Source organism: Halichoerus grypus, chromosome 6 (genome assembly GCF_964656455.1).
Source record: "Halichoerus grypus chromosome 6, mHalGry1.hap1.1, whole genome shotgun sequence".
NCBI lineage: Eukaryota > Metazoa > Chordata > Mammalia > Carnivora > Phocidae > Halichoerus > Halichoerus grypus.
This window is the reverse complement of record NC_135717.1, coordinates 128,510,706-128,532,635: the sequence shown is the minus strand read 5'-3', so window position 1 is coordinate 128,532,635 and position 21,930 is coordinate 128,510,706. Positions and strand designations below refer to the sequence as shown.

The following is a 21,930-nucleotide window of genomic DNA, read 5'->3' as shown; positions in this document are numbered from 1 at the left end:
AAAAAAAAAAAAGTCATTCTTAAACTATGACATTAACCAATCGAATATTAATCATAAAAATGAATGAGGAATAAGGAAGGAAAGGATGTGGAAGGAAACAGACATTTGTATTTGCTAATATTTAGAAAAGGCACTCGGGGCGCCTGGGTGGCTCAGTCGTTAAGCGTCTGCCTTCGGCTCAGGTCATGATCCCAGGGTCCTGGGATCGAGCCCCGCATCGGGCTCCCTGCTCCGTGGGAGGCCTGTTTCTCCCTCTCCCTCTCCCCCTGCTTGTGATCCTGCTCTCACTGTGTCTCTCTCTGTCAAATAAATAAATAAAATCTTTAAAAAAAAAAAAAAAGAAAAGAAAAGGCACACTACAGGGATAAATCAAAACTAAAAAGTATATGGGAGGGAACAGTGTGGAAGAAAGAGGAATGGAAAACTGAGAGGTCTTCTGGATGTGCCTTATATAGTTTTGACTCTGGAATAACATATTAATAAAAAGAAAAATGAAAAACAAATGAACCTGAGTATCTTGTTGATAACACAAAAATACAGAAAAAAATTAAGAAGTTGCTTTAAATTACAGTATTATGACTGTACATCAATGGTGATTATATCCTAAGGGCAAATAGAGCTGCAAAGAAATCTTAAATGTCAATAAGTAGCATTATTGTTATGATACTGATTTTTTTAATTCTTACGTACACTACAGGATGAAGCAAATAATTATGTTAACGTCAAAAGGAACCAAGATCTTTTCAGTGTGACAAAAATACAAGTGTAACAAAGAAGTTAAGGTTTTTTAAATCCTGCAATATTATATTTAAATTGGAAATACTGGTATGAACTCATCTCTTTTTTCTTTTTTTTCATGTCTCCAGACATTGTCAAATGTCTTTTATTTTCTTTTTTTTTAAGATTTTATTTATTTATTTGAGAGAAAGAGAGCACAAGTGGGGATAGGGGCACTATCTAGGAGAAGGCGGAGGAGAGGGAGAAGAAGACTCCCTGCTGAGCAGGGAGCCCTGGGTGAGGGGGGAGTGGAGAGGCTTGATCCCAGGACCCTGAGATCATGACCTGAGCCAAATGCAGCCGCTTAATGGACTGAGCCACCCAGGTGCCCTCTTTTTTTTTTTTTTTCAAAAATACATACACAGTTGATCCTTGAACAAGGAACAAAGGGGAGTTAGGGGTGTAAACCTTCCCCCCTCCCCTCCCACAGTGGAAAATTTGCAAATAAATTTTGACCTTCCAAAAACCTTACTAATAGCCTACTATTCACCAGAACCCTTACCAGTAACATAGTCAATTAACTCATATTTGGATGGGGCACCTGGCTGGCTCAGTTCGTAGAGTATGCGACTCTTGGTCCTGAGTTCCATGTTGAGTATAGAGCTTACTTTAAAAAAAAATTAATTCCTGAAGTGCTTGGGTGGCTCAGTCGGTTGAGCGGGGACTCTTGGTTTTGGCTCAGGTATGATCTTGAGGTCTTGGGATCTGCTAGGCAGTGTTGGGGTCCATGCTCAGCCCAGAGTCTGCTTCAGATTCTCTCTCCTTCTCCCCCTCTACTCCTCCCCCAGCCCATACGCTCTCTAAAATAAATAAATAAATAAAATCTTTAAAAAAATTAATTGCTATGCAAACTTTTGGGGCACCTGGCTGGCTCAGTTGGTAGAGCATGTGACTCTTGATCTCAGTGTAGTGAGTCTGAGCCCCACACTGGATGTAGATGGTACTTAAAAATAAAAAAATAAAAAAACACTTTGGTATGTTATATGTATTATATATGTATTCTTACAATAAAGCTAGAGAAAAAATCTTAATCATACAGAAGAGAAAATGTATTTACGTACTTCTCAAAAAAAAATCCACTTATAAATGGACCCATGCAGTTCAAACCCATGTTGTTCAAGGGTCAACTGTATACCCACTAAGTAGGTTTAGAACTAAGGATAACCCAACAGCAATGAATACCTGCAGCACCCAGGTTGTGGTCTCCAAAAACCATTCCCTGCTAAAAAGAACCAGGGCTCCTTCGAAGTGTGACTGATTCTAGGTCTGAGCCAGAAAAAAGTGTAAGATGAGCCTGAACCATTTTGATGAGCTAAGGAAATAAGGAAGTGCTCCAAGACTAATGGGGTCATGTCAAAAGGACATAAGAGCCACATGAATAGGCTACTATTGGCCAAAGATGGAAAATTTTGAGCATCAAAAACAATGGCTGCTATTGATTGAAAAGCATTGAATATTTTTTAATTGCATTCCTAATGAGACTCTGAAAGAGCTAGAAAAGAAGTCATTCCTATGACTCTGGCATACTTATTTGGTAATCAGTAACTTCTGGGCTTTGTGAAGTAGCCCAGAATTTGAGGACAATGTCAGAATTGACACAACTCTAAGCATGAAATATACATTTCATATATAAGAATCTGTTACAATGAGATTATTAATCTGCAAAAGTAAACCTGGCTCAGACGGGATATATAAGCTACTCAGTCACGCCTGCCCCACCAGAGGAAAAGTGCTTTGAAAAGGCTATACTCTGCCTCGTCACTTGAGAAGATGAACTCATTGTTTAACCTGGTCATGATTTACAGCTTGGCTTAGATTTCCCAACATTTTACACTAAGCTCAGGTACAAAAATCTATCCTTCATCAGCCTGATGATTTCAGTTTCAGTACATGTTCATTTCTTTAGCTTTCTCTTAATTTTAATAAGATGTCCATTGACTATTCCAGCTTATCTCAGCTGTGCTGAGAACAATAACAGAAAGAGAACTGATGTTTGGCTTTGGCCAATTTTTTAGAGGGCACCAGAGGCCCTGGGGGTGAAGATGGTGATTAACGGCCAGAATCAAAGGAAGAGAACTGCAAAGAGAGGGAAAATCCAAGAAGACAAGCTGGTGTCTGCATGCACAGTCTCGTCTTCCAGAGCTCTCGTCTGCTCAAACCTTAGAGGGTTTTGTGTTCTCTTTTAACAAGAGAAGCTATTCACACTCCGTTTCCAGCACTGGGCCAGCAGGAAAGACAGCCTCAGCAGCCAAGAGGAGGAGCAATGCTCTACAATAATGCCTCTGAAGGGGAAAGGACATCCAGCTCCCACAGCTGGCTGACATATGCCACTCAGAACCGCCCCCCCCACCCCTTGGCTCTGACTCCATGCTCACCAAGCAAACATTGAACATCATCTGACTTCCCATAGATTTTGCTGCAAAGGAGAGAATGTACAGACCGGTTAACAGCACAGTCAATACCCCTGAATTCGCTCAACTCTCAGGGAGCTGAGAAAACCGAATTTCTGGACTGCCAAAGCAGAATCTAGACCCTAGATTGCCAAGCCACCTAGATGTGTCATGGCTGACAAAAAGCCCTCTCCTTGAAACTCTTCTTCAGGTACTTTTTTTGCCATTAGTAACAGAGGCTTGTTGATAAAAAACCTCAGATTTATCACAAGGAAAAACTGACTCTTTAAAAAAAAAAAAGTCTGGGTGGCTCAGTCAGTTATGACTCTTGATCTCAGCTTAGATCTTGATCTCAGGGTTGTGAGTTAAAGCCCTGCACTGGGCTCCATGCTGGGTGTGGAGCCGACTTAAAAAAAAAGTTTCCTTGAAAACTTCCCATTCCCATTCTAAACTACGTAGAAATGGAAAACAGCAAAAAAAAAAAAAAAAAAAAAAAATTGAAAAGTTTCTACTATTATACCAATAAGCAGTGAGGGAATTAAGTAATATTATTTTGTTTACATTGGAGAGGAAAGCCAAGATTGCCAACTTTTATAGCAAACAGATAATTAAACAAGCACTAAAATACAATGGTCTAAAAGCAATCATGGCACAAGCCTAGTATTATACTTGTTGTATGACTCATAGTTTCTTATTCATGTCTGGAATATTGTTTTCTAGAAGCAAAAGATGTCACCTGAAGTCAACTTGCAGCAGAAACAATGCCAGCACGAACTTTGTTTGAAGCTTTCGGGTGGTGAGATTTCCAGCCAAGGCCAACTTCACCTCCCTCTTTACTGATCAGGTGATCTTTGCTAATCAAATAACATTAGTGAATTCACAGTTGGGCAGATCGTACCTTGGCCCAGTCCAGGGCACTTACAATTGAAACTGAATTTGGGGAAAGGCAGGCTTGGTGAACACTTCACACTGGCTGAGGCTCTTCCTTGGATTGCTGAGGGAACATCCTGCATGTCTCAGGCCCCGTGGGACATCCCCAGAGAGGGAAGTTGCCAGGCTGACCCAAGAAGCAGGGACCGCTGGGCTACCCCCTGCCCCTTCAGGCCCATGAGCTGGGAGTGAAGCTTCCTTGAGAGCAAACTCTCCCTTCAGTGGGAGAAGGGGGAAGAAGCCAGAAGGAACAGAGAGCCCAACTTAAGGAATAAAAGCTCTGTCCCAAGGGGCTTCCAAATGGAAATCAGGTCTTGGACTCTTGTGATTTCCTAATGCTGTTTCACAGTATAATCTTTTTTTTTTTTTTAAGATTTTATTTATTTGAGAGAGAGAGCACATGAGAGGGGGGAGGGTCAGAGGGAGAAGCAGACTCCCTGCCGAGCAGGGAGCCCGATGCAGGACTCGATCCAGGGACTCCAGGATCATGACCTGAGCCGAAGGCAGTCGCTTAACCAACTGAGCCACCCAGGCGCCCTCACAGTAAAATCTTAAAATAAAAAGGGCCTACGTGCTTATCTTCAGGGACTGCACAGAACAAGTGGTGACAACTGCCAAGAGAAAAAGCCCAGGAAGCCTGCTTTGAGGAGAGAGAAAACCCACGGGGAGCTGGCTTGCTCTGGGGAAATGGGCCTGGAGCTCCTCCTTCCAGCAGCAGAGGCCCCTGGCAGGTGTTCAGGACTGCGTGAGCCTCTGAGGGTCAGAAGAGGTCTCAGCAGAGGGCAGCTCTAGGGTGTCTCCCACTGGGCGGACAGTGGCTGCCACGTCTTTGCACTCCTGCTAATAAAAACGGCGGGGGTCTGGTGGCACAAAGCCACTAGGCTCCTCTCTGCTCTCCCCACAACTTTTGAAGGTTTGTGAGCAACTCCTGAATAGCAAAAATATCATCTCCCCTAAAGGGATGGTAACTGTGGCCAGAACTGTAGGAAGTTGGCCCTCTCCTCAGGGCTACCTAAAAGGAAGGCCGAAATAAGCAGCTCCCTCAACCCATTATCTAGGACGAAGCCCACACACTATGAGCTCATGGAGACGAGCTCCGTAACCATTTTCCCCTCAAGAAAGAGGCACAGAGGAAGAAGCAGGAAGAAACTGGGCGGGGGAAGAAAAACCTTACAATTATCTGACACATCACCTTTTTACATACATGGGAACATTTTCTTTTCTTTTTGTACGATTTTCTCCCCTCGGTCATAAAAACCGATTTCTCTATGTAAATACATGCATCCTTGAAGAGCATCAGGTGTGGCTTTTGTATTTGGTTTACTTCAGAGAAAGGATTCTATCAAGCATGAAACAGAGAAGCTTTTAAATTCCAATACCAAATCAACTCAGCACCGCCTTCTGCCTCCTGAGAGTCCCTGCTGATGCTTTCCCAGGACCATTCCCTTTAATCAGATATTTTCAAGAACAAAACCACTCCTCACATTCCCCCCAAACACACCGAAATATTTTGGATGAAGTATTTTAAGAATAATGAGTTTTATCTACAGACCAGAAATTTTTAAATTAAAAACAGATATAATAATTTAATTCACAAGGGGAGTGGAAGTTCCATTTCAGAGTACCCTACTAGAAAGGTATTTAAAATCCTGCAGCAAGGTAGGTCCACATAACCTCAGATACACAGCTAACCCAAAATTTTAGAAGCCATCATATTATTCCTCTAGGCTGGTTATTTTCCGTGAAGTATTTTCTTGCCTCAAAATAACTGAAGCTGATTTAATACTACTTAAGGTAGGTTTATGTTGACCATATAAAGACATCTTTCTATTTCTTTTGTTTACTTATTCATTCATGAAATAAACGTTTATTTGTCAGTTGCTGTTCGAAAGGCATTATGCTATGGTCTGTGAGAAATAAAAGTATGAATTTAGTACATTCTCTACCCTCAAAGAACTTACAGTTTACTGAAGGAGAGACAAAGTGGGTAGTGATAAGACAGTGTGAAAGGTTTAAAATACTACTATGTGAGGGGCACCTGGGGGGCTCAGTCAGTTAAGCCTCCGACTCTTGATTTCAGCTCAGGTCATGATCTCAGGGTCTTGAGATCAAGTCCAGCTTGGGCTCCACACTAGGCATGGAGTCTGCTTGGGATTCTCTCTCCCTCTCCCTCTGCCCCTCCCCTGCACTCGCTTGCTCTCTCCCTCTCCCTTTCTCTCTCGCAAAAAATAAAAAATAAAATAAAATACTATGTGAGTCCTTAAAGGGACGGCATTATCTTTACCTCCTCCTAAGGACTGCATATTCCAATGTTTTCCCAGGGCCTTATTTCATTGAGCTATTATATTTTAACTCAAAACAAGCCAAGGACAAAGCTCATCTCTGCTCTTATAATTATGGTATTTGGCTCTTTGCTTCCATATCAAGAATGGAACTGAAGATTTACACCATTACTTTAGAAGATGAAATCATTGTTCGACCCCATTATGATTAACTACTTAGCTTAGCCTTCCCAACCTTTTGCACCAAACCATTCTAAGATTCCTTTGACCCAGTCAAGGGATATGAAAGGAGAGGGTTTCTGATGCCTATTGATGCCAATTAGTGTGGCTTAGAAATATATGTTCATAGAGAAGAGAAGGGTCATGCCTTGGAAAAGAATATACTGAATTTTGGTGGTGAGAACAGAGAGTATGGGAAGGAGAGATTAGAATGGACATTAATGTTGGCTTGGCTGGCCTGGGAGGCTCAGATCACTCAGAGAGAAGATGCAGAATGTGCAGACGAATGAGGGAGTGTGTGAAAGCAGTCTCTGCACCTCGTGCGGCCCTCCAGGAGGCAGTGTGTTGTGTCACAGAAGCGCTGCCCCTGAAGACAGGGGGACAAGGTTAGAATTCTAACGCCCACACTCACTAGCTCAATGTCCATGAGCAAGTTAATTAATTCCTGGGTTTCAGTTTCCTCACCTTTAGAATCAATGATACCGATTTGCGTTCTTGTGAAAATGCAATGGCGTAACAAGTCAAGAGTCTAGCACATAGTGGTGCAAAGCAGGCACTCGATACATTTACATTTGGTGTCCTTTTTTTCTTAGTACTTGCTGTTACTGTTGTTACAGGATAAATGTTAAAACGGCCCGGTGTGCAGTCTACCCAGACTGCAGAGGACCCAGGGCCGGGTCCACAGGAGAGTCTAAGTGGCCAGAACACCTCACTGAGGTCCTCACCAGATGTTCTTCTTTTGCCTTCTTATCCTACTGCCCTCACTCACTTGATAGGAATATTGAGATTAGATTCATGTGTACTCCGAAGGACTGAATCAGAACTGCTACATGGGAGCTACAGGGAGGCAGATATCAGCAAAATTAAAGAACACTCTAACCGTAATAAAACACAGAGCCTCAGGAGGTCTTAAATGCCCTGTCCTTTGCAGCTCCCAGGCTGCACGCCCAACGGTCAGGAGTGCCCTGGAAGGACATGTAAAATGAGGTATGGTTCAACAATCAATACCAGTGAAATAGCTTTAATTTAACTGATATTCAGATTTGATTACTCTGTAAGAAGTCCTCGATCCAATATGTTTACCAACTGTGATGCATAGAGAATACAGTTTGGGGTGTTATATTTTCAGGTAAACTGAAATTTAAGCAAAAAAAAGATCCTTTGGCTTTAGTCCTCATTAAGAATACTTTTAAAATGTAATATTATACTTTCTTCATTTAAAAAGAATATTCAGAACAAACTGAATTTTTCTGTATTTATTAAGAATCTTACATTAACTTTAGATCATTATTTTTTTATATGAGTCCAAGACAGGAATTAGAAAGGAATTCCAAATCATGTTAGGAACTACATTAAAAGGAAATTGCATATCCCCTGAATTACATAGGTGACAGATACTTGGGGGTAAGAGGAATTTTATGGTATATCAATCAACACAGTCCTCAGTGTAGCCTATCTGGTGATTTACATTCACTTTTACCTCTACCTTCATAAAGATTTAGGAATCCACCAGTGTATCCTTGGAAATGGTCATATATGTGTTCTAGCTTTTGAAAGTCAACCTAAAGTTTTGGTAATAGAGGGGCGCCTGGGTGGCTCAGTCGTTAGGCGTCTGCCTTCGGCTCAGGTCATGATCCCGGGATCCTGGGATCGAGCCCCGCATCGGGCTCCCTGCTCCGCAGGAAGCCTGCTTCTCCCTCTCCCACTCCCCCTGCTTGTGTTCCCTCTCTCGCTGTGTCTCTCTGTCAAATAAATAAAATCTTTAAAAAAAAAAAAAAGTTTTGGTAATAGAGACAAATTCTTAAAGAGGCAGACAGCTCTTAATAAATACACTTTCTATGTGCTCCTTCTCCTCTAGAAGCAATACAAATGTGGCCTATTATACTCATGTACTTGATAGGGCAGTGCTGATGCCTTTAATTACCATTGTCTTTAGTCCCAGCTTACCACAGAGTGTCACTTGGCAGTATGTCAGACTGGCCTAATGCCAGAATCAACCAGATATGCCAGCTCCTACGGAGGGAATAGATAATGTCTAGAAAAAAGGAAAGTGACTTCTGGTTTCTCTAAATTTTAAACCTTCCTGATCCTTGGAAAAGTACCATGATGTATTTTAGAAAAATTCTAAATAGTTTTCTAGCACAGGGCTTGATACACCGTAGGCACTCAGTAAATGTTGTGTTGTTTTTTTTTTTAATTGCCCCTATGACACACGAAGAATATCAGATCATGATCCCGGATTAAACATTTAAAAATGGTACCTGCATGAGCACCTGAATGGACATTTTTCCAAAGAAGACATACAGATGGCCAACGGACACATGAAAAGATGTTCAATATCACTCATCATCGGGGAAATGCAAATCAAAACCACAATGAGATATAACCTTACACCTGGCAGAATGGCTAAAATCAAAACAACAAGAAATAACAAGTGTTGGTGGGGATGTGGAGAAAAAGGAACCCTCATGCACTGTTGGTAGGAATGTAAATTGATACTGCCACTGTGGAAAACACTATGGAGGTTCCTTTAAAAATCAAAAATAGAAATACCATACAATCCAATAATTCCACTACTGGGTATTTACCCAAAGAAAACAAAAACACTAATTCAAAAAGATACAGGCATCTCTATGTTTACTGCACCATTATTTACAATAGCCAAGATATGGAAGCAATCTGAGGGCCCACTGATAGACAAATGAATAAGGAAGATGTGGTATAAATATACACTGGTCTATTACACAGCCATGGCGATCTTGCCATTTGCGACAACATGGATGGAACTAGAGGATATTATGCTAAATGAAATAAGTCAGGCAAAGAAAGACAAATACCATATGATTTTACTCATTTGCAGAATCTAAAAAACAAAATACATGAATAACCTAACAAAAAGCAAAATCAGAACAATAGAAAACTGATGGTTACCAGAAGGAAGGGGAAAAAATGGATGAAGGAGAGTGAAAGATACAGGTTTCCAGTTACGGAATGAATAAGGCATGGGAATAAAAGGTTCAGCATAGGGCATATAGTCAATGATATTGTAATAGCGTTGTGAGGTGACAGATGGTGGCTATATTTGTGATGAGCATAGCATAATGTACAAGAAGCTGAATCACTAAGTTGTACACATGGAACTGATGTAATATTGTGAGCCAACTGTACTCAAATAAAAATTTTAAACGATAAAATAAAAAAATTAAAATGGCACCTGCATATTGTGATAATCACTTCACAATATATACATATATCAAATCATTGTGTTGTATACCTAAAACTAATACAATATTATATGTCAATTATTTCTCAATAAAAATAATTTTTTACAAACAGTACCTGGCTTAACACCTATATTCCATGTGACACACTTCTCCCAACCCCACAGCTGATTCATGTATGTCTCTGAATTATTTATAGGCCGATCTTTTCCTCTCAATAGATCATAAACTCCTTTGAGCGTAGGGACAAAGTCTTATTCATTGTTGTATCTCTCCCCTCCCCTGCGTGCAGCAAGCCGGGAACTCTATACATATTTGGTATTCAGTACATGAATGTTAAAAACAAATAACATCATAAATTCATCATGCCAAGAAGAGAGCCATACCTTCCCACTCATTGAAAAAGAGCTTTTTATTCAACTACAAGAGAAATAAGCAGATGTGTTTATAAACAGTTATTTTGACTGACATTTGTACAATGTACCAAAAAATCCACAAACGCTATTCTTAGTCTCCCTGACAAGTTTCCAAAATATGTGATGCTCAAATGTCACATATTTGCTCTACTTATCAGGTGAAAGATGCTCCTGAAATGTTATATATAATGGAAGTCAGCATAATATAGTAGCTAAAAAGCACAGACTCTAGAACCAGCTGCCTGGATTTGAAACCTGGCTCTACCACTCAGTAGCTATGTAACTGGGGTAAATTCATCGTCTCAGTTTCCCCATCCACAAAATGGGACAATTAAAGTACCTACTTCATACGAGTTATTCAAACAATCCAATGAAACAGGTAAAGCACCTGCTACACTGTCTGGCCCACAGTAAGCTCTATATAAATACGACCTATTATATCATTAATATATAGTACAATGGGGGCACTTGGGTGGCTCAGTCGTTGAGCCTCAGACTCTTGATTTTGGTTCAGGTCATGATCTCAGGGTGGCAAGACTGAGCTCCACATTGTGCTCCCCACTCAGGGGGGAATCTGGTTCTCTCCTTCTACCTCTTTCTCTGCCCCTCCCCCTGTTCAAGGATGGAAGCTCTCTCCAAAATAAATAAATAAATAAATCTTTAAATATATATAGTACAAAAGGTACTTTGACTATCTTTTTTTTTAAAGATTTTTTATTTATTTATTTATTTATTTATTTATTTGAGAGACACAGAGTAGGGGGAGGAGCAGAGGGAGTGGGACAAGCAGACTCTGCATTGAGCCTGGAGCCCAAGGCAGGGCTCGATCCTACAACCCTGAAACCACAACCTGAGCCAAAATCAAGAGTTAGTCGCTCAACCAACTGAGCCACCCAGGCACCCCAAGACTATCTTTTAAAGGAAAGACATTTTAAACTAATACATCAATATTGCTATAGATTACAAACAATGCCACCAGCTCACTCTAGCTTCTTTGTTCTTTATTATGTCACTACCCATTTTGGAATACAGATTTTAGTGCAAAACTAGTCTAGAAAGCCCATAAAAAAGAACATTCATTTAAATTGACAAATTGCTCACATTTTTCATCATCCTGATTTTTTTAACATGTTGAGGAGAATTCACTTCAATGCAGACAAGCTAATCCTTCCCTGCTCTTCATAAATTAATAAAGCCCCAGGATTAATTACCCACAGCCACTTGCTCTGTGAGATCACTACAAGCAGGAAATCAATCTCTCCCAGCACAGTTTAAGTAAGCAATTTTCTTCTCAATCTTTCCATTCCACCAATATTATAACTTTTTAAATAATGCATGCCAAGTTTCTGAAATTTGGCTCAATAATTTTATTTTAAAGGGTTTCGCAAATGTAGGCCATCATTTATTAGAAAGTTCTGGTCTTTCAATAAATTCTGATTTGCAATATAAATAAGTTTTACGGTGTATTCTACATTCTTACATGTATTAACACTAATTCCTCAAGTTGAGGGTAGCAAAGACATCCTAGAAGGAGAAATAGCTTGCCCCCCAAAAAATCATTTTTATAAGTCTGTCAACTTCCCAGGACTATATTTTCTAAGGGAGATGCACAAAGAAAGAAGCAAGGATAAAAGGAGAAGAACAACTAATAACAACAACCCCTCGTACCAATTGTCTACTCTGAATCAGCACTAAGCTAGGTGCTTTAATGGTCTCATTTTAACCCAAAAAGGTAGATATTATCTTCCAAGATATGGGGAGGAAAAGGAAGTGTATGCATACATTATCAGGATAATTTTTTGCTAAGCATGGAAACAAATGACTGAAAGAAAAATATAATCCAATACTATTAATTCTGGGTGGTGGGAATATGGGAGCTTCCTGTATTTTTCCTTGTACTTTTCTGACTTTTTTTTATTCCCTAAGAAGGAACCAAGGAAGGAAGGAAAGAAGGAATAAACAAACAAACAAATCAAGAGATAAAATAACTTTCCAGAGGTCATACAAATAATAAGGGGTGAGGCTGGGATTTAAACACAGGTCTGTCTCACTCTAAAGCCACACTCTATCCGCTAAGCCAGTAAAATATAACCAGATATTTTTTATCTGAGCAGGATCAAAAACATTTTAGAAGTTCTTAAAGACTTGTCCACAGCCCCATTTATGTTACCAAAAAGTGAATAAAATACCCATCATTTCCTCAAACTCCCCCTATTCTATTAACCTACTAAAACAAAATATGGGTAGAGGTAACAAAGGAGCTGCTTCAATAAGGTCAGTTTAGCTTAGCAGTGAACCAAAAAAAAAAAAAAAAATCCACGATGCCAGAGCAAACGAGGGAAGTTCTTTGGCTAGGATTACAGAAAACCAGCTGCATCTTTTATGACAACATGGTGGGGCATGCAGGAGTTAATTAGTGCCCTCAGAGAGGTAGGCTTGGTGGAGATCCCATGGGGCATGTCTTTCTGCATCAACTCACCCCACAATTCAGCCAAGGAAAATCTGGGCCACCTTGAAGTTCCCCCCAAAAACTGCAGATATGAATTATCTCTAAAAATAATTTGCCAAATGTGAAACAGGAAACAGGAAGCTGGTTTAATTAGCTGAGAAAGCAACAAAGACCCTCTCCATAGAGAGCAAATGGTAAATGACGCCGAGTCAGGGTATAATCAGTCTTGAATGATGCTCATGCCATTGTTGCGTTCCCTCATGTGCAAGGAGCAGCTGTTGTAATTACTACATCTCGGAGTTAGGATAACATTTGAGATGATTCAAAACAAATTGCCCAGTCTTTTGAAAATGTGTTTGAGGGGCGCCTGGGTGGCTCAGTCGTTAAGCGTCTGCCTTCGGCTCAGGTCATGATCCCAGGGTCCTGGGATCGAGCCCCACGTCGGGCTCCCTGCTCTGCGGGAAGCCTGCTTCTTCCTCTCCCGCTCCCCCTGCTTGTGTTCCCTCTCTCACTGTGTCTCTGTCAAATAAAATAAAATCTTTTTTAAAAAAAAGTGTTTGAAAACTCTTGCACAATATCACACACGGTAGCAAAATCTCATTAACTACTTACCGATGCTGAAGATTTGATGCAATGAGTCAACACTTCAGATGCTCCCTTGTGATATGTCCAACATTTGCATTACAAAATTTGATGTACAATTTGATTCAAAATGAACTCTAGTCAAAAAGAAATGTTTAGGATGCTTCCACCATCCCACCTGACCTCATCCAGGTGAGATGGAACCACATAAAGGGATGCTATAGGCAGGAAATTCCTCTATGACTGACTCTTCTGGGAGGGAAAAATCAGATTAGGCCAGTGATGTGAGTTCACTCTCCACCTCCTAAGTCTTCTGGCTTCCTAACAGTAAGGACAATTGAGCTCTAAAATAGATTATGGAGGGGGGGCGCCCGCGGGGTGGCTCAGTCAATTAAGCGTCTGCCTTCGGCTCAGGTTGAGATCTCTGATCTTGGGTTCCTGGGATGGAGCCCCGCGTGCATCCCCTGCTCAGCAGGGAGTCTGCTTCTTCCTCTTCCTCTGCCCCTCTCCCTCCACTTGGGCTCTGTCTCTCGCTCTTTCTCAAATAAATAAATAAAATGTTTAAAATAAAATAAAACAGATTACTAGGGCCTAGCAGAAATGACTGTCAAGGAGAAGTTTTCAGGGAAGAAGTCCAAAGAATACTTAAGAACAATATTATCTCAGACTTAATTCAATAGCCAGCCATTTCTTGTGTCCTTCCATGCATGTTGTAGCTTTCTTCCATGTTACCCTGGAACCTTCAGGTAACTCACAACCAGCCTCATGCCAGTGGTACTTTGGGGGATAACAAAGGAGGAGCAGGTTGAGAGTGAAGCAAAGGAATGAGGAGGAAAGATGCACTGTGGGGGCAGAGAGCACATAGAAATGGAGAAGTCAGATGGCTGAATCAGAATGGATGGGAAACACACTGCTGCCCCCGCCCAGATCCACCAGTAAGGGCTGCTGGGAGCAGGGGCTGTATTTTGCTATCAGTTGTCTTTAGTACAGGAGGTCACTTTTCATTTCTCCAAGGCTTTGAGATTGTGGGAGATGTGGGGCAGGAGAGCAGCAGGAATAAAGGGTAAGGAAGGGGGGCTTCATGGGAGAGCTACTGCCAGAGAACCCTCCTTTCTCTGTTGAGAATAGCTGGGAAAAGACATGGAGGGAAGGAGAAAGTACAGGAGAAGAGGGAGGGGAAGACATTCTATCAAGAGATCCCATAGTCCATGAGGTATAGTAGCAAGTCTTCAGACTGGACCTGTAGCATGACTGACCTGAAACCTCAAACAAGTCAATGGGTATGAGTCACAGAGGCAGAGGGAAGCCATAGAAGCAATTTTAAGTGAGGAAAAACAAGTCACAAGATCAAAGCTGGGGAGACTGGAACAGGACAGAAAGCAGATGGATGGAGAAAAATGGTTCGGGATGAGACTATAAAGAATTCAGGGTAGGGGCGCCTGGGTAGCTCAGTCAGTTAAGTGTCAGACTCTTTAATTCAGCTCTGGTCATGGTCTTGGGGTCAAGAGATAGAGCCCACTTGGGCTCCACGCTCAGCGTAGAGTCTGCTTGGGATTCCCTCTCCCTCTCCCCCTGTGCTCTCTCTCTCTCTCCAATAAATAAATAAATAAAATCTTTTTTAAAAAAATTAAAAAATAATTCAGGGTATGAAAAGTGTGTTTCTGATGTAGTGCTGTATGAATGGCACAAGGACAGGCTTGCGGTGTTTATAAAGTCAGAGCAAATTTGTAGCAGCATTATTCCCAATAGCTAAGGGGTGAGAGCAACCCAAGTGTCCATTACCAGATGAATGAATACACAAAATGTGGCATATGCATACGGTGGAACATTATTCAGCCTTTAAAAGGAAGGAAATTCTGACGTATGCTACTGCATAGATGAACCTTGATGATGTTATGTTAAGTGAAATAAGCTGGTTCACAAAAAGACAAATACTGAATGCTGGTTGACAGGGGCTGAGGAGAGGGACAAATGGGAAGTTCTTGTTTAGTGGGTGTGGTTTTGCAGAATGAAAAGAGATCTGGAGACAGATGGTGGTGATGGTTGTACAACAATATAAAGGTACTTAATACCACTGAACTATACCCTTAAAAGTGATTAAGATGGTAAAGCTTATGTTACGTGTATTTTACCACAATTAAAAAAAAATGAGAGAATACCTGGGTGGCTCAGTCAGTTAAGCATCTGCCTTCAGCTCAGGTCATGATCTCAGGGTCCTGGGATCGAGCCCCACATCGGGCTCCCTGCTCAGTGGGAAGCCTGCTTCTCCCTCTGCCTGCCGCTCCCCCTGCTTGTGTTCCCTCTCTGTCTCTCTCTGTCAAATAAATAAATAAAATCTTTAAAAAAAAAAAATGAGAGATGCCCTTAAAAGAAAAAAGCCAGAGAGTTGCAGATTGGCACTTGGTGTCAGGCAATTTTGAATATGTGTCCCTTATAGCAAGGTATTCCAAGGTACGATTCATCTTTGGCAAACATTTTCCAGCATCTACCTTATACAACAGTGTGCTAGACGCTGGAAACATCAAGTCCAGTGTGATACAGACCAGGAAACAAAGTATGGCAATTCCATGTGGAGAGGATGACCCTGAAATGAGTGAACATCTAATTCAGACTATGTGGTCAAAAGTACTTTGCAGGATTGCTGATGGCTCAGCTGGACTCTAAAAACAGAAATTACCATATAGGGGCGCCTGGGTGGCTCAGTCATTAAGCGTCTGCCTTCGGCTCAGGTCATGATCCCAGGGTGCTGGGATCAAGTCCCGCATCGGGCTCCTTGCTCGGCGGGAAGCCTGCTTCTCCTCCCTCTGCCTGCTGCTCCCCCTGCTTGTGTTCCCTCTGTCAAGTGAACAGATAAAATCTGAAAGAAGAAAGAAAGAAAGAAAGAAAGAAAGAAAGAAAGAAAGAAAGAAAGAAAGAAAGAAAGGAAGGAAGGAAGGAAGGAAGGAAGGAAGGAAGGAAGGAAGGAAGGAAGGAAGGAAGGAAGGAAGGAAGGAAAAAAGGAAAAAAGGAAGAAAAAGGAGAGACAGAAAGAGGGAAAGAAAGAAAGAAAGGAAGGAAGGAAGGAAGGAAGGAAGGAAGGAAGGAAGGAAGGAAGGAAGGAAGGAAGGAAGAAAGAAAGGAAGAAAGGAAAGAAGGAAAGAAAGAAGGAAGGAAGGAAAGAAATTACTATACAGAGGTGGTGGAGAAAAGAGTAGCAGGCAGGGGAAGTCATTGTGGCTGGATAGCATATGGTGAGTTTTAAGCGCTGCATTGTAACTCATCCTGCATGGAGCACAGAGTGGGAAGTGATGTGAAGGAAGGGAAGGTAGAGAGTCAAAGAACATCCACACATCAACAACGAAAATTATTCTTCTGGACAGTGATAAACCAATTGAAGGAAGTATGCTTTAGCTTCTGATCCATGAGTAATTTTGGCGGGGGGGGGGGGGGAATGCCATGAATGGCATATTAGTACAAGCACAGAACAGAAGGTGAGAAGAAATACAGCAACCAACTACCCACGTGGCCACAAGCATCTGTGTGTGTGTGTATGTGTGTGTGCATTAAAATACACAGAACATAAATTTACCATATTAACCATTTTAAGTCTACGATTCTGTAGTGTTAAGTACATTCACACTGTTGTACAACTGTCTCCAGAACTCTTTTTATCTTCCCAAACTAAAACTCTGTACCCATTAAACAATAACTCCCTCTTCCTCCCTCTTTCCAGTCCCTGGCAACCACCATTCCACTCTATGTCTCTATAATTCTGACTATTCTAGGTACCTCATGTACGTGGAATCATAGAGGATTTGCCTTTGTGTGATTGCATTATTTCGTTTTGCCTAACGTCCTCAAGGTTTGTACATGTTGTGGCCTGTGTCAGAAAGGCTGGATTATGTTTCATTTTATGTATATAGCACATTCTGTTAATCTGTTCTGCCACTGATGGACACTTGAGTTGCTTCCACCTTTTGGCTATGATGAATAATGTTGCAATGAACATGGGTATACAAATGACCCTGCTTTCAATTCTTGTGGGTATATACCCAGAAGTAAAATTGCTGGATCATATGATAACTCCATTTTTAATTTTTTAAGGAACTGTCATACTGTTTTCCATATCAGCAACACCATTTTACTTTCCCACGAACAATGTACAAAGGGTTTCCATTTTTTCCACATTCTTGCCAACACTTGTTATTTTCTGTTGTTGTTGTTGTTGTTTTTATAGGCGCCTTCCTAATAGGTGTTAAGGTGGTTGTAAACATCTTGTTTAGCTCCTCTGAGCCTTCAATTTCATCATCTGTAAAATGAGTACATTGTATTAAATGATCCCCAAGGATCTCATATTTCATCAATCTATGAATTGAGGGGTGAATTAGGTTGATTTCCTGGGAAAACTCAGGTCATTTAATCACTCTGAAACTCACATTCCCTAACTATACTCACAGCAGTGACACACACTGTGGATGTGGTTTCAAGTAAAACACAGACTAAAATCCAAGTGCAGGGAAAGTTTAAGAGAGCCGGGTCCCAGCCATCGACAGAGAGGGCATAGATACCACTGGATACTGAAGTTGAGGAGTCCACACAGCTGGAGCAAACTTTACAGTTCACCTACACACACCGGTGGGACTGACTGTTAACAGTGACTATAATAGAGATGCCTTCTACTCATTGTTCAACGTTCACTTATAGATAGAACTTAGGGGGACCTGGGTGGCTCAGTCGGTTAAGGTTTTATTTATTTAAATAAATAAAATCTTAAAAAAAAAAAGAACTTAGAGATTGAATTGCAACTAAATTAAAAAATGGCCAGGCTGGGATGGCAGAGAGAAGAGGTCACTACCCCCCAAGAAATCTGTTATGTTTTCTGGTATGGGGTGAATCCTCCCCACTCCCAGATACACCAAGTAAAACTTCGAAAGAGGAAACATATTTTCTCAATGAGACACCTTGGAGAAGAGTCACCAGTAAGTCCCTGGGAAGAACACTGTGCTTACAAACAGGCAAGCAGGATGACCTGCAGAAAAAAATAGTAATATCAAAAACAGAATCCAGGACTCCCAAACTCACAGTCCAATAAGGTTCACAAATTTAGCTCCTCCTCTAAAAGGGAGGATTATTATTATCACATCTTTCCAAGAACAACAGCAACAAAACCTATTACTATGGATGTGTACAGACTGGCTCCATAAAATTTTTTTGTTGGAGTGCTGAAGCATTGAGGACCTTGGTGTGGGAATGAAACATGAGAAGCCTTTTTAATTTTATGAATTTATTTGAGAGAGAGAGCAAGAGCAAGGAGGAGAGGCCAAGGGAGAGGGAGAAGCAGACTCCCCACTGGGCAGGGAGCCGACTGTGGGGCTCGATCCCAGGGTCCTGGGAATCATGACCTGAGTCGAAGGCAGACGCTTAACCAACTGAGCCACCCAGGCTCCCCTTTAATGTTCTATTAAGAGTCATCATCTAACACCTGAAAACCATAAGGGTCAAAGATTGAGTGCCTTAAACTTTCTGTGGCTGATCTTGGGAGAATTAGGGCAAAAAAAAACTCAGAGAAGGCCACCAACGTGGGCTGAAAGAGATCTGCCCCAAGAGTCACGCTGTGTGGAGAAAACAAAGAAATGACTTTTGTGCCTTTTTTCCATTCATCTTTAATTATATTACATACTGATTCTGGAAACTGTGTGATCTGACAAATCAGAAAACTGCTGGATATGAGAAAGACGGAGACAGGAAGGAGAGGGGCGGGAAGGTGGGTCCAAGCCCCCGATCAGGGAAAGGAGCAAGCCTGCCCTCTACTGGCCAGCCTGCATAGTGGCAGCAAGATCTGAGAATGAGACCCTTTCAGCTAAAGGATCCAGACAGGCAAAAAACCAAAGCGCCCATCTACAAGTTTCATACGTATCAGAAACCTTATGGGAGGGATCACAGGCCAAATGGCAAACTCTGATGTTGCTCTAGTGGAACGCCTTTTTGTAAATCGTGTTGAGAGGCAATGCTGAATGAGACCAAAAAAAGAGCTCTGTCTAGGGTGCCTGAGTGGCTCAGTCGGTTGAGCAGCGGACACTTGGTTTCCGCTCAGGTCATGATCTCAGGGTGGTGGCATCAGGCCCGGGTCTTCTTGAGATCTCCCTCTCCCTCTGCCCCTCCCCTGCTCTCGCTCTCTCTCTCTCTCTCTCTCTCTCTCTCTCTCTCTCTCTCAAATAAGATAAATAACCAAAATCTTTTCAAAAAAAAAAAGCCCCGTCTAAAAGGCTAGGCATGGGTTATGATATGCATTCATTATAAGCTATTCTTTCCCAACATAGGATATCAAAATATATTTCTGGGGTGGCGGGGTGGTTTAGTTGGTTAAGCGGCTGCCTTCAGCTCAGGTCATGATGCCAGGGTCCTAGGATCGAGCCCTGCATGAGGCTCTCTGCTCCCCTGGGAGTCTGCTTCTCCTTCTCCCTGTGCCCCTCCCCCTGCTCATGTGCTCTCTCATGTTCTTTCTCTCAAATAAATATTTAAGATATATATACATATATGTATATATTTCTATAGAGTCCATTGCTAACACCTACCGGTTCATGCAATTACCAGGGGAAAAAAATGATGTTATATTATTGTTCAATGATATATAACCCATCGAAAGTAAAAATCATGACAAAAACACCAAGAAGCAGGTAGGAAAAAATTTCCGACATCCTGAGGAGGGAGATAGAGTCAGATGCTGACTCTATTTAGAGTCATATTTAGAATCGGGTAAGTAAACTTTCACAATGCTGTTAAGGAGATAAAGACAATACAGCTGAATTATCTGTATTTGCTATTGTCCTGCTGCCTGATACATAAATTTTCAAACATTTTTTCAGACCTTCCTTCTAACTAGTATGATATAACCTAATTTTTCTCTACTCATAGGGCTAAGACTACATTAACATTATCAATTAATAAATACGTACTTGCCAAATAGCCAAACTCTCAAATACCTTTCAATCTAGCTAGGAAGGCAGTTCACATTCACTAGCGTCCTGTGTTCAACAACAGTGACACTGATTAATTCTGAGGAACCCTCTAGCTCCAAAATTCTAAGATGTTATAATTTCACAAAATTTCTGCACATTTACTAACTAAAAAGTTCCAATCTCAGCAATCCTGATACTGCTCCTTCCTAATCAGTCCCCTTCCCATCTATCAAAGTGATGATTCCAAATATGCACTGTTGTTCACAAGCTCTGAGCCTACTCTGCCTGTTTCTCTCCATCACCGAGCCGCCTGCCTCACATGTGCACGGTAACTCTGATCCAGCCTCTTAATTTATCCAACCCCCCACCCAGCTATCCATCCATCCAACAGAGCTTCAGTGAGCTCCGCTGTAATGCCAAACACTGTAACAGATGCTGAGGATAAAAAGGTGAATGATACGGCCTCTCCCTCAGGGGATCTATGTCTAATGGTGGGGAGAAGGAAATAAACAAATGTATAAAGAAACAAATTACCACCATAAATATTATATATACATATATATTTTATATATATATATTATTGGTGCTTTGATAGAACTAAGGATAGGGAATAGTGGGGTTAAGAGGAGGAAAAGGTTAATCAATAATAACAAAAGACCACACAGAAAAGGCTCCATACAAGGAAGTCAGGACAAGCCTAGTTCTCAACCCATCTCATCACATCACCAAAAAACTTTGGAAAGAATATAACACCCTTGCTGTATAAACCAAGTGTCATGTGTCTTCTGTCTCCACCACTCGACTGAAACGGACACTCCTCTCCATCATTTTAAAAAGGCAAAATCCAATGCCCTTTTCAATCATTTTCCTATTTGACTTCTCCATAGTAATTATATGTACCACCACAGGTGCTTTACTGTAGTTCTTGAGAACTGTTCTCTAGAAGCTAAAACTGCATCTCCGTGAAACTGTCTCTGTCCTCCACCAGCTTCTCCCCCATGGCTCTCCTCTGTGGGCTCTTCTGTGCTCTGGCCATTCCACACTCCTCCCTAGCAGCCCCCACGTGGTGCCCCTCGGGGGTCTCGGCAGTTACCGATCCCCCCCACGCCTTACCGGTTCCTCCTCCTCTCATACCACCCTCCCGGTCCTAAATATCTCACTGCCTTTTCTCCATTCCCAGGGCTCCTTCTCTCAGGGCCCAATTCTACTGCTCTACTGCACCAGCCTCCTCCCGAGACTCCTGGTGTCCACTCACCCTCTCCGGCCTGGGCTCCTCACTCATGCCCAAGTGACCCTTGAAATAAAAATCCAACCACATCACTCTTGTGCTCAGCAGTGGTGCTATAGGACACCATGTAAACTCCAGCCTCAAGCTCTGCCACTGACCTCCAGCCTCCAATTTTACATCCAGTAACACTAGAGGACTAAATGTCTCCCAAATACCTGAAGCTCTCACAGTCTCTGCACCAATATCTCTGCCTGAAATGTCTCCCCAACCCTCCTATGCTCATCCGCATGGCACATGTCTATCATGCTTCTGATCCTAGTTCTTTGAGATGTTTCAAGGAGGATTTTGGTGATTTTCATCTTTGCTCCTATTGAGGACAGGCAGTTGCCTACTTTCAGATATAATGTGTGTCCCCAAAACATGTTTACATATCCTCTTACCAACCGAAACACATAAAAGAGGAACACTCCCCTTGCATGTTATTGGAGAAGAGTAAGC

General features: G+C 41.7%; 1 protein-coding gene across 1 annotated transcript in view; it reads right to left on the bottom strand.

Moving 5' to 3' along the window:
* Positions 1 to 21,930, bottom strand: part of TBC1D30 (TBC1 domain family member 30) — a 79,418-nt gene that overhangs the window by 40,763 nt on the left and 16,725 nt on the right. The gene's annotated exons all lie outside the window — the stretch shown is intronic.